Source organism: Oryza glaberrima, chromosome 11 (assembly GCF_000147395.1).
Source record: "Oryza glaberrima chromosome 11, OglaRS2, whole genome shotgun sequence".
NCBI classification, from domain to species: Eukaryota; Viridiplantae; Streptophyta; class Magnoliopsida; order Poales; family Poaceae; genus Oryza; species Oryza glaberrima.
Genome location: NC_068336.1, coordinates 9265250 through 9280049, shown reverse-complemented (window position 1 = coordinate 9280049; position 14800 = coordinate 9265250).

Sequence of the window (14800 nt, the reverse complement as noted above, 5' to 3'; positions counted from 1 at the left end):
CCACTGATGTAAACCACATGCAGGACCCACACACACAACCAAACTTAAAACAAGCAAACTAACACAACGATCTAGGACAACGGTTTGACAAGGAACTCTAGGTCTTCCGGGCATCGGAGTTGATTGAAGGCTCGTTCGGCTCATCTTCATCATCTTGAGTGGCTCCCCACTCGACCTTTGAATGGGTGCGCTTCGATTCTTCTCCTTCATCATCACTTACATTGACGACCGGAGGGTCTGCTAGGGCTGGGGTAACTTCTTTCTCCACCACACGGACCTTTGGCGCCAATTGGTAGCGAGGGACGAATAGAGCTCTCTTCCTTGCGGTAAGACGAACCCTGGCCTTCTGCGGCGGTGCTTCCCCCTTCAATGCGGCTAGTTCCTTCTCCAAACGATCCACCTTGTCTTCTAGCTTGCAAATCTTTCCACGATTCCGGTCTTCACGATCTTGAGCTGCTAGTACAACCTCCGCGCGGGTCTCATCCATAGCCCACAGCATCTCAACCAAATGCCTTGTGGTAGCATCATTCTCAATCCCCTCAGTCTCTAGGTAGCTGCCACGGTCACTTCCCTGGGGTTGGCGAGGATGGTAGCGATACTCAGTGTCGGCCAACTGATCACTGTAGCGATCGCGTAGCTCTCCTATGGCGATCCTTGCCACCTCCTGACATGCATGAATGTAATTTCCTCCTCCAGCTTCGAACATCACTGATGGGATATCTTCACTATTACTGTTCAAGGTGACTTTGACTCGACACTTCTCTTCATCCCGATCATGAGGAATCTGGGCATACATAGGGGCAGTCCCAAATCCTATGGCAAAGGACATCGTATGCAACTCCTGGACAAATCCCTCAACACCAAACAAGTACTCAGGCTTGTAGCGCGGCATCTAAAGACAAGTGAAAGGAGGGAGTTAAGACATTTGTCCAATTAATAGCACAAGTTTTTGGATTAATTTGAATAAATTTAGAAAATCCCGGTAAAAAGTAAGTAAGTAAACCAAGCTTGCAAGATAATTTGAAACAGTTGGAAATAAGATCACAAAGTTTTGCACTTTTGAACAACAGGTTTCAAAATAAAAGAAAAGTTATAAAATCAACCTGCTACATTTATTTCATTGTAACAAGGTTAAATAAAACAATGTTGTAAAATTTTGGCTGGTAAATGAGCCATTAGTACAGTAATAGATGTACGGTACTAATAACACAGGAATAATAATAAAAAAAAATTTTTAATGAGAACAATTAAAGGAATTATAAACTGCATGTGCCATTTGTTTGGTCTAATTAAAAGAGAAAGAGAGGAGAACAGTTCTATTTTTCCAATATTTTTAGAGGGCTTCTATGGGTAACCCTTGGGCATAACCTAGGGTCAAGGAGGCTCTGATACCAACTTGTCACGCCCGGAATTTCTATCCAAAATTCCAAACGCTTACATGTGTGCGAACCCTCGTCCAGGAATCAGCCGAGGCACACAATAACAAATTGATAATAGAGTACAATTATTACTCTAATTAATAAGCGAATAAAATGTCATTACAGAGGTAGATAGTTCCTCTCAATCAATAAAGATCTAAGCAGCGGGAAAAAAAATAAACGGCGCAGACGATTCAACTCCACAGGCAGCTTGACCAAGGCTACGCCTAATCATCCACACCATCAGCATCACTGTAGAACTCCTCCTCTGATGAATGATTGCAAGGTGAGTATATGACATACTCAGCAAGCCACGCAGCAAATATGCAAGTGCACAGGATAACAAAGGATGGCATAGTAGGGTTTCGTTTGCATAAACAGCATTTAATAAACATTTCAGAATTTAATAAAACAGTTAAGTAATAATTAAACAATATTAATCCAACGCTATACAACATACCCTGTTGCATAGGCCCAACCCTTCTGAACAACCATGCCTGGCTGCACAGTTCTATCTCCAAATCAGGAATATACCATTCCAAACCAGGAGCTAATCAAATTATTACCAGTTATAGCATCTTTTATTATGATGAGAGGTGTGAGACTAATCACGAAAGACATTGTTAGACCCGCCCATAACCGCGGGCACGGCTATTCGAATAGTTTTACTCTGACCAAAGGTGTACCACTGTACCCACAAGACACAGCCCCACGACATGTCACCATGCACCTTGATACCACCACGGTACCTCAGAAAGGAGCTGTGACAGTACCCCTCGCACAACACAATCCACCACAGTGCACCGTTCCTGGATCATAATCACCCCCTTATAAACAAGGCATGGACTCCCCAGTGACCCCCGTGGGCTTATCTCCGCCACTTCTCAGTCTGGTGCCCTGCAATGAACCATGCTATACAAAAGGTAAAGCCGTTGCCCACGCTGGCTTGTGGTTGGCACGGTTAATGCTTCACAACCGAAACTCGTGAACCGGTCCTTAATTGTCATGAGCACGACCATCAAAACCATGTGCTCACAACCCACCATTATCAGATTTTAGTTGGAAAATTAATTAATTAACCAATCATGATTAACCATCATGAGTTATCAATAAGCCATCATTAAATAATAGTGAATCATCAGTTATCCCAATAGTGTGCTAAAGTTTCTAAGCATGGCTAAGCAATCACATCTAATATCTAGCTGAACCAATATATAAAGCTCAACTAATCAAGTTGTAATAACCCAAGGTACCAAGGAATAAAGTAATCAAGAACAAAAGGGCTATAACAAACAATAGGTTAATTCCACCCAAAGACATTCGAAAATAAATGCAATAGTTGAATAGAAATAATAGCTTTAAACGGGATCAACATGTTCAAAGGGTTATTTGGGATCTGTGTGACTTGCCTTGCTGGCCTTGGAACTCTTCAAATTCTTCTCCTGTGAAAACGGACTCTCCGGAAACGTCGGAATCTAAACAGAAAAGAGCAAAACACCAAAACAGCACATAAACAAGCATGAACAGTACATGTGGATATTTTTAACATGTAGATCTCAATTTTAGAAAAATTTAGAGACTTGAACCAACTAAATCCGAGCTAAGATGAATTAGTTATGAATTTTTAAAGATTAAATCAAATTAAAACACTTATATGGATTTTAATTGAATTATGACGCAATAATGAATTATTTTTGAAAAGGAAAAGAGGATTTATTGCGTCAGCGGCTAGGGTTAGCGGTGGACCGGGTGCACGGCGACGGTTCACAGGAACGGACGGCCGAGATCGATCCATCCAAAACGAACGGCCGGGATCGATCGGTCCACAGCCAGACCACGGCGGTCGGCACCGATGGCGTCAGCGGTGACGTCACCTCCGGCGGCGACCGAACCGCGCGAGCTCGCTGGCGAACGACGGCGCGGCGGCGCGAACGGAGAGCACCTACGGGTAGCGGACGGCGCGGCGAACTCACCGGTGACCAAAGAAGCGGCGGAAGAACAACGGACGGCGACAGCGGCGAAGAAGAAGCGGCGGCGACCTCCGGCTTGACGACGGCGACGATGTTCCGGCGGTCAACAGCGACGGTGGAGTGGCGGACGAGGACGGCGACGCGACGGCGACCACGACGGCGACCTTCCCGAGCGACGGCGACGACCGGAGCGACGGCGGCGCTAAGCTACACGGTGCTAGAGCTCTACCGGCGACGAGAGGCGAAGGCGAGGGTGGCGACGGGTAGCGGAGACACCGGGGATCCTTTTAAAGGGGCAAGGAGGCGGCGGCGAATGCCCACGGCGACCGACGACGCGAAGGAAAGGTTAGGGTTCGGGAGAGAGAGACGAATCCGATTCGAGATCGAATCCTCCGCTTTCCAAACGATTTAGCCGAAGTTCCAAAAGGGAAAAGGTAGAGGAGGTCCCGAAGATCATTTCCCCTCTATTGATTTCACCGGAAACGGAAAGGGGCGGCTGGATTTGGAAGGAGACGACGGCGGCGCGACGCTAGGGTTTCGGGCGGCGGCGGCGCGAGGAAGACGACGAGTCTGACAGGCGGGCCCCACCTGTCAGCGGGCGGACGCGCGCGCGAACGGCGGCTGCGGACTGGGCCGACTTGGGCCGAGTAGGAAAGAGAGAGGGTTTTGGGCCGACTTTCGGCCCAAAGCCAAAAGAGACTTTTTAAAACCTTTTTCCATTTAAATTATTCATGAAATGCAATTCCATTTATTAAAAATACTTCCTTGGCTCAAATAAATCCCTGAAAAATCTAGGAATTATAGAATCAAGCAAAGTATTTAATGAAATTTTATCTGGCCCCATTTTATATTGGAATTTATTATTTAAAATTAGATCTTCTCTTCTAGGCTTTTAAAATCATTTCTAATAATTCCAATTAAACAACAATTTATATTTTTAGGATTTTTAGGATGTGACATCCACTCCCTCCCTACTCCCCTCCTCTCCCGCGCGTGCTGCCGCCAGCGACCATCGGGCCGTGCGCCGCCGCCGTTCGGTTGGCTGGCCGGCTGCCGCCGCCGACCCACTCGCCTGTGGCCGCCCAGTCCCCTGGCTCGCCCGCCTGTCCGTGGCTGCCCGATCGGTCGCTCTAGCCGATCCGGGCCGTCCACGTGCCGCCTCTCATGCCGGCCGGTGTTCGTGCCCTCGTGGCGCCACGTCGGCGCCACCTCCAATCGCTCGTCCGTCGTGGCCGCCACGTGTCTGCCACGTGGTGCGCCCGCAGGCTGGTGTGCGCATGGACTTGGTCCACGGTGCACCCGCCTCCCGTGAGTCACTGATGGGTGGGGCCCGCTCGTCGGCGCCACCCCTTCCTCTCGGCTGACGCCATAGATGATTTAATTGCGCAATAAATTCGTTAATAATTATAGAAATTCATTTAAATGGCTCAAAACTTCTAAAAATTATATCTAATTATATGAACTCCAAATTGAGCCGTTCAACTTGCAAAATTCATCTAAAATTAGAGTTTTTCCTTGTTTTGTGTGCCAGCATGTAGAATCCGTTGTTTCGGAAGTCTGCGGTCTCGAAGAAAAGGGTTTAGAAGATAAAAGTGAAGAAGCAAGGCAAGTCACATATTGCCCTTGAGCATGTTGAGCCTAATTTAGAAATGTTTTTGCCGTTTGCAAATAAAGATGCATGTTTTGCTAATTATATGGTAATAGGGTTTACCTATCTGCTTGCTTGTGCCATATTATTTGATATCTGTCCCTTGTCAACCTTGGGTGATAAAGCGACTAGCTTGTGTTACCTTGATGACCTAGCCAGAACTATATGCTTAGCCATGCTTAATTACCACTAGCTCAGTTGATGGGATAATTGCAGTATTAGACATGTTAGTATCATGACGAGCTGCGTGCTCGAGACATCCAGCCATGTTTCATGGACGTAATTATCGTGAGTGCATGGTTTTGCTGGTCGCACCCATGGCAATTAAGGACCGGTTCGCGGATATCCCTGGAAGACATACAGCGCTTGCCACAAGTAGGAATGGGTAACTGCCTGACTTGAAGTATAGCTTTTCTCTAGCTGAAGCATCCAGGCAAGGGTGAGCGTGATGGAGTTCGGATGGGCCCTACGGCGGCCTATGCGGCTTTCTAATTCACCTAGGCACGAGAGAGGACTGCCCACTGCCTGCTGGGGGCGGGGGTGAAACCTGAGGTGTGGTGTGTTTGATCAGAGGGGGTTATATGAAGGGTCTTGTCACAATCACTCAACATGGTGACGTGTCCGGCCGGGCACGTTGACATGCCGGTGGATTGTGTCTTGTGGGTACAGTTGTGCACCTCTGGCCAGAGTAAAACTATTTGAATAGCCGTGCCCGCGGTTATGGACGATCGACCAGATTCACCGTTATTAGTCTCACACTTAATAAATCGACCCAATGCACTGTAGTTCAGGTGGGTTGGTTGGGCCTGTTCAACGTGGTGTAGCATTGATCAGTAGAGATTTAATGTTACTTTAATAGCTCAACTGTTTTACTATTTTACTCAATAAAATGTTTTACAACCGCCTTTATGCAAATAGCCACAAGCCATTCTTGTATCCCATTGCACGTCTGCATCGTTGGTGTGGCTTGCTGAGTACGGTGGTTGTACTCAGCCTTGCTATTATTCCCCCTTTTCAGAAGGGTAGTGCTTCTGAGCTGAAGACGAAGTTAGAAGACCAAGGCTCAGACCCCAGTTGAGTTTTGCCTGTGGAGTGGAGCTGAAGCTCCTGCTAGGATCACCTTTTTCCGTTGCTGCAGCTTTCGTTTCGGTGTGAGGACTAAGTGCCTCTTCTGTAAGTATTTACGCTTTATTTACGTTTGGAACTGTATATTACATGTCGTTTTGTGTACCCTGGCTGGTCCTAGACAGGGATTTAATACACGAAATAGTCTCGAAATTTGGGCTAAATTTCTAGGGGTGACAACAGTCCGCCTGCGAAGATAGTAAACACGATCTTCGAAAGGACCGTCCACCTGCGAAGTTCGTTGCCCTATAAAAGGGCAAGCCCGCGGCGCCAAAATTTCTATGTCCAGGCGGGAACCCTAGAAATTTTGGCGCCGTCAGGCTGCCGAATTTTTTCACCGCCGCACGCCTCCGCCACCGCCTGCCTGCGACCTTCACTCTCCGACCGTCGTCCTCCGCCGTCGCCGACCGTCGTTGTCCGCGCACCACCGACCTTCGAGCTCACGCCGGCCGCTCCACCGCCGAGCTCCATCGAGACCACCGCCCCACGCTGCCGCTCCACCAACCGGCTCTGCCGGCCCCCTCCACCGCTCCGCCACCAACCCCTCCACCGAGGGCGAGCTCTACCACTGAGCGCGCGCGAGCTATACGCCGCCCGCTCCACCGCCGGCTGGCCCCTCCACCACCGCCGGCCCCTCCACCGCGCCGCTGGCCGCCCCTCCACTGCCGCCGGCCGCCACCTCTCTCTCTATCTCGTTCGCGGCCGAACGGCTTCATCGGCCGATCGTCGTCCACGAGCGAAGACGTCCTCGGCCGAACGACGTCTTCGGCCGGTCGTCGTCCACAGTCGAACCTCGTCGTCGGCCCTTCCTTCATCGTCCCCGACCATGCGTCGTCGGCCGTTCGTCGTCCACGGACGTGTGTGCATATGGGTGTTTATTTTTATATGTGTGTGCATGTGGGTGTGAGGGGTATATATGTGTGTGCATGTGGGTGTGAATGGGAATGAGGGGTCGGTGATATGTGAATGAGGGGTAATATGTTGATTGTGAATGTGAATTTGGGAATGTGGGTGATATGTGAATGAAATTGGGAGGGTATGTTCAATTTTGCAGGATATGTGAATTTGTCAAAAAATTTTAATAACATGTGGGAGGGTATGTTAAAAATTTTTTTTATAAAATGTGGAGGATATGTTTGCCTTTTTATTTTTTTTAAAACAACATGTCGAGGAAATGTTATTGTGAATTGTGCACTACTTAATTATTCCGATTCCTATTTTGTACAAAGTTATTTGTACTAATTTGACAAATTATTTTGTACTAATAATACTTCAGGTAAAGAATCAGTTTGTACTAATTAGTACACTTAATTAGTTTGTACTAATAATACTTAATTGTTCCGATTCCTATTTTGTACAGAGTTGTTTGTACTAATTTGACAAATTAGTTTGTACTAATTAATGACATTTCGCAATTATGTACATAAGTTTCGCAATATGTGGGAGGGTATGTTAATTATTTTTTTATAAAATGTGGAGGGCATGTTTGCCTTTTTAATTTTTTATTTAAACAACATGTCGAGGAAATGTTATAGAAGAATTAGTGCAGTACTTAATAATAACATTTCAAATTTTGTACAAAGTAGTTTGTACTAATTTGAGTAATTTAAAATGTGGAGGATATGTTTGCAATATGTCATAGTACAGTACTTATCAATTTTTTAAACTATTTTCGCTAAGTGTTAATATATGGCCTATTGTTAATATAACATATTGTTAATATACAGTTTATTTTTTATGTTAGAAGTTTGAAACGATGGCCGATAGTACTAAAGGGACTGAAGAGAAGGGTTTAGGGGAGGAAGAGCAGTCCCTTGCTGTTGTGGTTGCTCCGGAACCAACGGTCCCACCGGAAGATAATTCTGACAGCGACGTAGCTGACGAAGATGATGAGTACTCGTCGCCAAGCGGTCCTTGTCCAAGCCCAAGCCCGAAGAGAAGGAAAAAGGGCGACGGTGAAGAAGGCGACAAGGACTACATTCCCCCTATAGAAGGGGTATGTAAACTTAATATATAAACTGTTCAGCGTGATAACTATTAGCCTGAGCTAATTCGAAACTTTGATATATACCTTCCCGTAGGGAAGAGATAATCCATGAAATGCCATTGACAAGCGTCTAAGTCCCAGAAATGCCATCAAGTGTGAGTTCCAAGAAATGCCATCGTACAAATGATTTTGTCCCAAAAATGCCATCGCCGTTAGGGTTCCGTCCATTCCGTGCTGTTAAATACACTGTTCATCCTATAGAACTTAACGGCGCAGAATGGACGGAACCCTAACGGCAATGGCATTTTTGGGACAAAATCGTTTGTACGATGGCATTTCTTGGAACTCACACTTGTCGATGGCATTTCTGGGACTTAGACGCTTGTCAATGGCTTTTCATGGATTATGTCCGTAGGAAACGGCGCCACGGTGATCAAAACGGCAGCCGAAGAAAAAAGATCCGTCGAAAGACGACGAGGTACCAGCTAACACAACCGGCCCAAAGAAAAGCGAACGGTCAGCAAAGGCGAAGAAAAGAAGGGGCGAGAAAAGGCGAAGAAAGGATGAAGGGTTCCATGTTGTTACCCATGTTTCGCCAAAAGGAGAGCCGCTCGCCCCTAAGACGGCACGTGCGAAATTCAGTTCACAGTGTGGCATCATAGTAAGGGAAAAGATCCCCATCACGGTCAAGGACTAGGATCATGTATCGAATGGGATAAGGAAGACTTATGGAAAGAGTTGAAGAAAACCTTCTAGTTCCCATATGGATCAGAGGCAGCAGTGAGGAACTGTGCACTGCAAACAATGGACAAGTCTTGGCGTGGTTGGAAAACCACATTGAACAAGAAATCAGTGGTACACCAATTTCGACGTATACCAAAATAACCCCAAAGTAGTGGGACAACTTTCTGACGTTCAAGAACTCCTCGGAAGAAATTGCAAGGAGCAAAAAGTATTCAGAGTTGGCCAAGAAGAACAAATTTCCTCATCGCTTAGTCTCCGCGGGATACGCACTAAAGGTGGAGCAGTGGACAAAAGAGGAGGAGGAAATGAGGAAGGCGGGGCAACTGGTACCAATGGAGAAATGGACACAGAGATCAATGAACTAGGTGAGAGCTAGAACTCCGAAGATCACGGATGAAGGCAAAGTATCGTTTGAAGATCCGGAGCTGCAGGGGGTGGCCGATAAAATAGAGAATTTATCCAGTGCACAGAAGAAAGGAGCTTTTAGGCCTAAGAGGGAGAAAGATGTGCTAAGTACGGCACTGGGTACTCCTGAGCATGGGGGTAGGGATCGAGGTGTATCGTCCAAGATGAGTTGAAAGGAAGGGTTAAAACATGACCCCCATAAGACGCGTGAAGCGTACAAGGATAAACTTAGAGACGAAGGAGCTGCGCATTTTGAAAGGCAAATGATGGATTTCTGCGTCAAGCACATGCTTTTGCCTCCCCCCGAAACCAAAGAACCTGAGCCAGATTTCCCCTTCGATGACCTCAAGGAGAATACACCCTGCAGATTGCACGTTCCCATTGGACGCTCCGGGAAAACTCTTGAGGCCGCTACAGCCATTGCTATCCCTGGAAGAACATATAATGAAGAGTTCATACCCGATGCGTATGCCAAAGTGCAGCCGCAAGTGGTCCACGAGAGGTTTGAGTCCTACGACATAGACTTCCCTACTCAAGATGGTGTATCCGTACTTGGGGATGCAGTCGATCTTGTAATTCTCTGGCACAAGAATGACATATCCTTTGGATTGGGCACCGACGCCACGCGAAAACCTGTGGTGCCAAAACCGGGGTTGGGAAAACCTCTGAGACCTCCAAAGAGGAAGGTGACTGATAAGGCGGAGGAACCCGAGATGCGTAAGGGAAATCCATTGCCGGAAGTGCCACTGGAGATTGCAGTGCCGGAGGTGCCATGGAGATTCCAGCGGCGGATGTGTCCATGGAGATTACAGTGGCAGAACCAGAGGTGCAATTTGTTGTATCAGTCGGGACAGAAATAGAAGAAGTACCAGGATTGGAATGGGTCGGTACAGAGCCAGAAATATTTGAAGACCCTTCTCCTACGAAAGACCCTGAGGTGTAAGAGACCATGGTCCCTGAGAAGGCCACTACCAGGTCTGAGGTGCCTAGAGTGCTTAGGAGCCACGACTCCAAGTCCAAAGATGAGAACAAGGAGAAGTTCATGGTAAGCATCTTCAGAAGGGGTAAGGAACGTGCCAAACTCAGAGATGATGACCCCAGAAGGCCGCTGAACTAGCCGGGCCAACATACTTGGCAACTGATGATTGCCCGGAAAAGTACGAACATGGGAAAGCACTCTTGTCGGATTGGGCACTAAAGGAAGGACCATGAGAGATGAGAAGGTTACATACCTTCTACATGGATGCCAACAATAAAGGCTTGGGCAATATAACAGCTCGATCACCGGCAGATTGTTTCAGCGAAGAAGGTTATGTATGGCTAGATTTCTCAGATCTCCACGCCATATATCGTCGGGATAAGATGGATGTCAACTATGTCGGTGTTTGGTGCATGTGAGTAGATGAGTTTTAATTAATTATATGAAAAATATGTACAATACAAATCCATATGATTGTTACTAACAAACTTCTTCTGTAGGATGCAATACATGGATGCTAAGAAGACAAAAGAACCTATCGGCTTCTTGGATCCAACTTGGATCTGTCAAACACAGCATATCGTGAGGCTAGCACCAGGGTCAGACCAGCTGAAGGGCAAGACTCCAAAAGAGATAGTTGAATAAAAGAAAGGCTTGCACAAGGAGAAATTGATTACTGTCACACAGTACATTGGACGAGCCTTCTTGCACTTTCAAAATAAGAAAGTCGTCATGGCCGCTTATAATTTTAAGTAAGTCCGGTACATTTATCTTCTACACATATGTCTTATTTTAGATGATACTAACTAGCTATGCTGTTGTTAATATGTAGCGATCATTATATCTGTTTACTCATCCACCCTAAAGACGGAACCGTGGTAGTCTTGGACCCTCTCGATTACAGATACCAGTCATACAAAGAATTTCTAACAATCTTACAGTAGTAAGTGATTATGACTCTTGCATTTTTATATGAATGTATTATAAATAAATATCCTTCTTAATGTGAAACGGTACGACATCCGTACAGTGCGTACCAGTACTACAAGTTCAAGGGTGGAGAATAGATCCGAACAAGGGAGAAGCCGCTAGTACGTACCTATTGGCCGGTAATACTCCACTCACTTAATGTATTCCAATTGTTTCACTAATTGTAAATTTTAACTATTTTTTTCTATGATATGTCGTAAAGTGTCACAAGTAACCGCGAGGAATAGTCCTTTGCGGGTATTATGCGTGCGAATTCCTTAGGGTTAATGGGAGGTACAGGACTAACGCAGAGGATGTAAGTCTCTATAATATGTACTAGACAGCTTCACATATTTATGGTACTAATATATTGTTTATCTTCAATGCATGCAGTTGCCAAGATTAGAACATTGAACAAGCTTTGACGATACAGGCATCAAAAATGTCCAGCGTGATCTATGCCACTTCATCCACCATGAGTGTTGTCATGTGAAAGGAAATTTCTTCGACCCAGAGGGTGCCTTAGCGACAAGTGACGAATTCAAGGATCTTCGGGAGTGGAACACTACTATGCCATAATGTAATTAACTAGATGGCGTATTTGAAGTGACAATGTAAAAAAAATATTGTAATATATATATTTTGGCAATAGTTTTGAGTTATGCAATATATGTACATTTATTAGTACTAAATGCTTGATAATCTTCCAATATATGTACATAATAATCTACATGCAAGAATTTCTATTAAATAATTGAAAAGTAATTTATGGGCAAATTATTATTAAATTTCAATATTTTCTACCTATCTTCGCTGGCGGATGTTTTTTTTTTCAGGCGACCGATCCCTATTTTCACAGGCGGACGTCAGCCTGCGAAAATTATCTTCGTAGGTGGACGGCCGCCCCGGCTGTGAAGATCGACGATCTTCACAGTCGTTGGCTTACAGGCATACGGCCGCCCCGCCTGTGAAGACCGTTTTCGGCCACTTGCGATAATGTTTTTTTAGTGTAAATAAATATACTATGCTTGTCAACTTGAGAGACAATGATGCATTAAGTGTATGCTTGCTGTTTTATAAAGTTGTGTGCTCGGCCTCTTCTAGACAGCTACACAGTATGGTCCGCATGGTTGGGCTCCGTGTCCACTGTCTCTGTAGGCTTGAAAGGCACCGGGAATCGTTGATGCACGAGAAGCCCACGCAGTCTGAGCAAATCCGCTGATGAGCATCAACGATGATGTGAGGTGGCTCACAGGCAAGGGGGACGATGCACACCTCCACCCTTTGGACCAACGAACAGACAACCACCACGACCACGTGCTGGTGTGGAGTTGTAGAACATAGGGCGAGGGTTGACAGAGATTTGCTGCCATACCCAATATGCCAGCTGAACGCATGATAGCCATTCGCGCTGCTTCTCTTTCCAAAAGAGCAATTGCACAGCTTATTAGTTATCATCTAGTTGAGACTGCTAAACGATGCATGGGAAAAAAAAAGATAGTTTTTATGAAGATAAATGGCTAGATAACTTAACTTTTAAGGATAAATATCCATCTTTATATGCTATAGCCAGAGGGAAATTAGCCACTATTGCCACTATCATGGGATCTGTTTCACTTAATGTTTCTTTTAGAAGAGCTTTAGTTGGTTAGAATATTGTATATTGACATGAATTGTGTGCTTCTATTGTACATATTTAATTGAATACTTCTTCTGATTGTTTTAGATGGAAATTTCATCAGAATGGTAGGTTCTCAGTAAGGTCAATGTATCTAATTTTAATTAACAATGGTTATGTTGAGAGGAATAAGTGTATTTGGAAAATTAAGATGCCACTTACGATTAAGATCTTTATGTGGTATTTGCTTAAGGGGTTGTTTTAACCAAGGATAATTTGGCGAGACGGAATTGGAATGGCAGCTTGAGGTGCTGCTTTTGTATGAAAAATGAGTCTATTCAACATTTCCTTATGGATTGTCATTATGCAAAGTTCATATAGAGAGCAGTTCAGTTTTCTTTTGGATTTAACCTTCCAACTAGTATATCTTATATTTTTTATGGATAGCTTTTGGGGGTTGACAAGAAAAAGAGTAAACTGATACTTGTGGGAGCTTCTGCCATTTGCTAGGCTCTATGGTTGAGTAGAAATGATATGGTTTTTGACAGATCACCATCTATTTTCTATATGCAGGTAATTTTTAGGGCAACACACTGACTCCAGTTTTGGGCACAGCTACAAAGGTGTGATGATGATGGGAGTTTCTAAAGGTTGCATGCCGCAAGTTGGAGTCGATGGTTATGCAACTTTTTACCAATTATGGATGGTGATTTACAAATAGACTTGAATAAATGTATTCTCCTCGTTTTGGTCTGATTTCCTCTGCTTTTGTGTGGTGTGTTCTTTTTAATCTGAACTACACTTTTTAGGAGTGTAACTTTGTAATAATTGGTTGTAGCTCGTTTTAGAGCAAAGGCCGGGATGTTATATTCCATTATAAAAAAATCTAGTTGAGGCTGCTGAAGATTGATAACATGTACCTAGGTATGATGCTTCTGTCCTGGCCTAGAGCCAGGGCGAACATTGGATAAAAATTAACTAGGGTATTTAGTAGTATCTTATGATAATTATCCTAAGGGCCTGTTTAGATCCCTTAGCAAAATTTTTCACCCTGTCACATCAAATGTTTGGACACAGGTATGGAGTATTAAATATAAACGAAAAAATAACTAATTACACAGATTGCGTGTAAATTGCGAGACGAATCTTCAAAGTCTAATTGCTCCATGATTTGACAATATGGTGCTACAGTAAACATTTGCTAATGACAGATTAATTAGGCTTAATAAATTCGTTTCGTAGTTTACAGGCAGATTTCGTAATTTGTTTTATAATTAGTCTATGTTTAATACTTTAAATATGTGTCCGTATATCCGATGTGACACGCCAAAATTTTCACCCTTGGATCTAAACACAGCCTAACTCATGGTACAAGATAACTTTCAACTCGTTAAATTGAGGTTTTTGACATAATATACAGATTTTTAAAAAAAAAACAAGTTCCTTTTAATGCAGTGAAAACTACCTCTTTTATTGTTTGTTTTTTCAATTTCTCTTTCAATAAAAATTTTATTCGGAAACTAAAGTTTATGAAATGCATATATTATAGGGTTAATTGGATTCATGCCACTACAAATTTGCAAATTTTGAAATTTACCATTATAATTCAGTTAATTAAAAATACGCCACTGTTCGTAATTTTAATGGTGTCATTAATATACTTATTTTACATATACTTGAAAGAAATGCCCCCATCTTCAACATTCTTCTCTTCCCCGTAGAGCAGCAGGAGCACACTCTCTCACCAGCTTCGGGCATTGCTCCGGGACTCCGCTAGCTCCCCTCACTCCGGCGGCTGTTCTTGGCAGATCGGACATGCGGATCCGGCTGTGTCCAGGCAAGGGGGGTAGGCGACGCGGATCCGACGACAACGTAGGCGAGGAGCCACGGATCCGGTGACGATGGAGGCGAGGGCCTAGGCTAGGATTCGGCGGCGC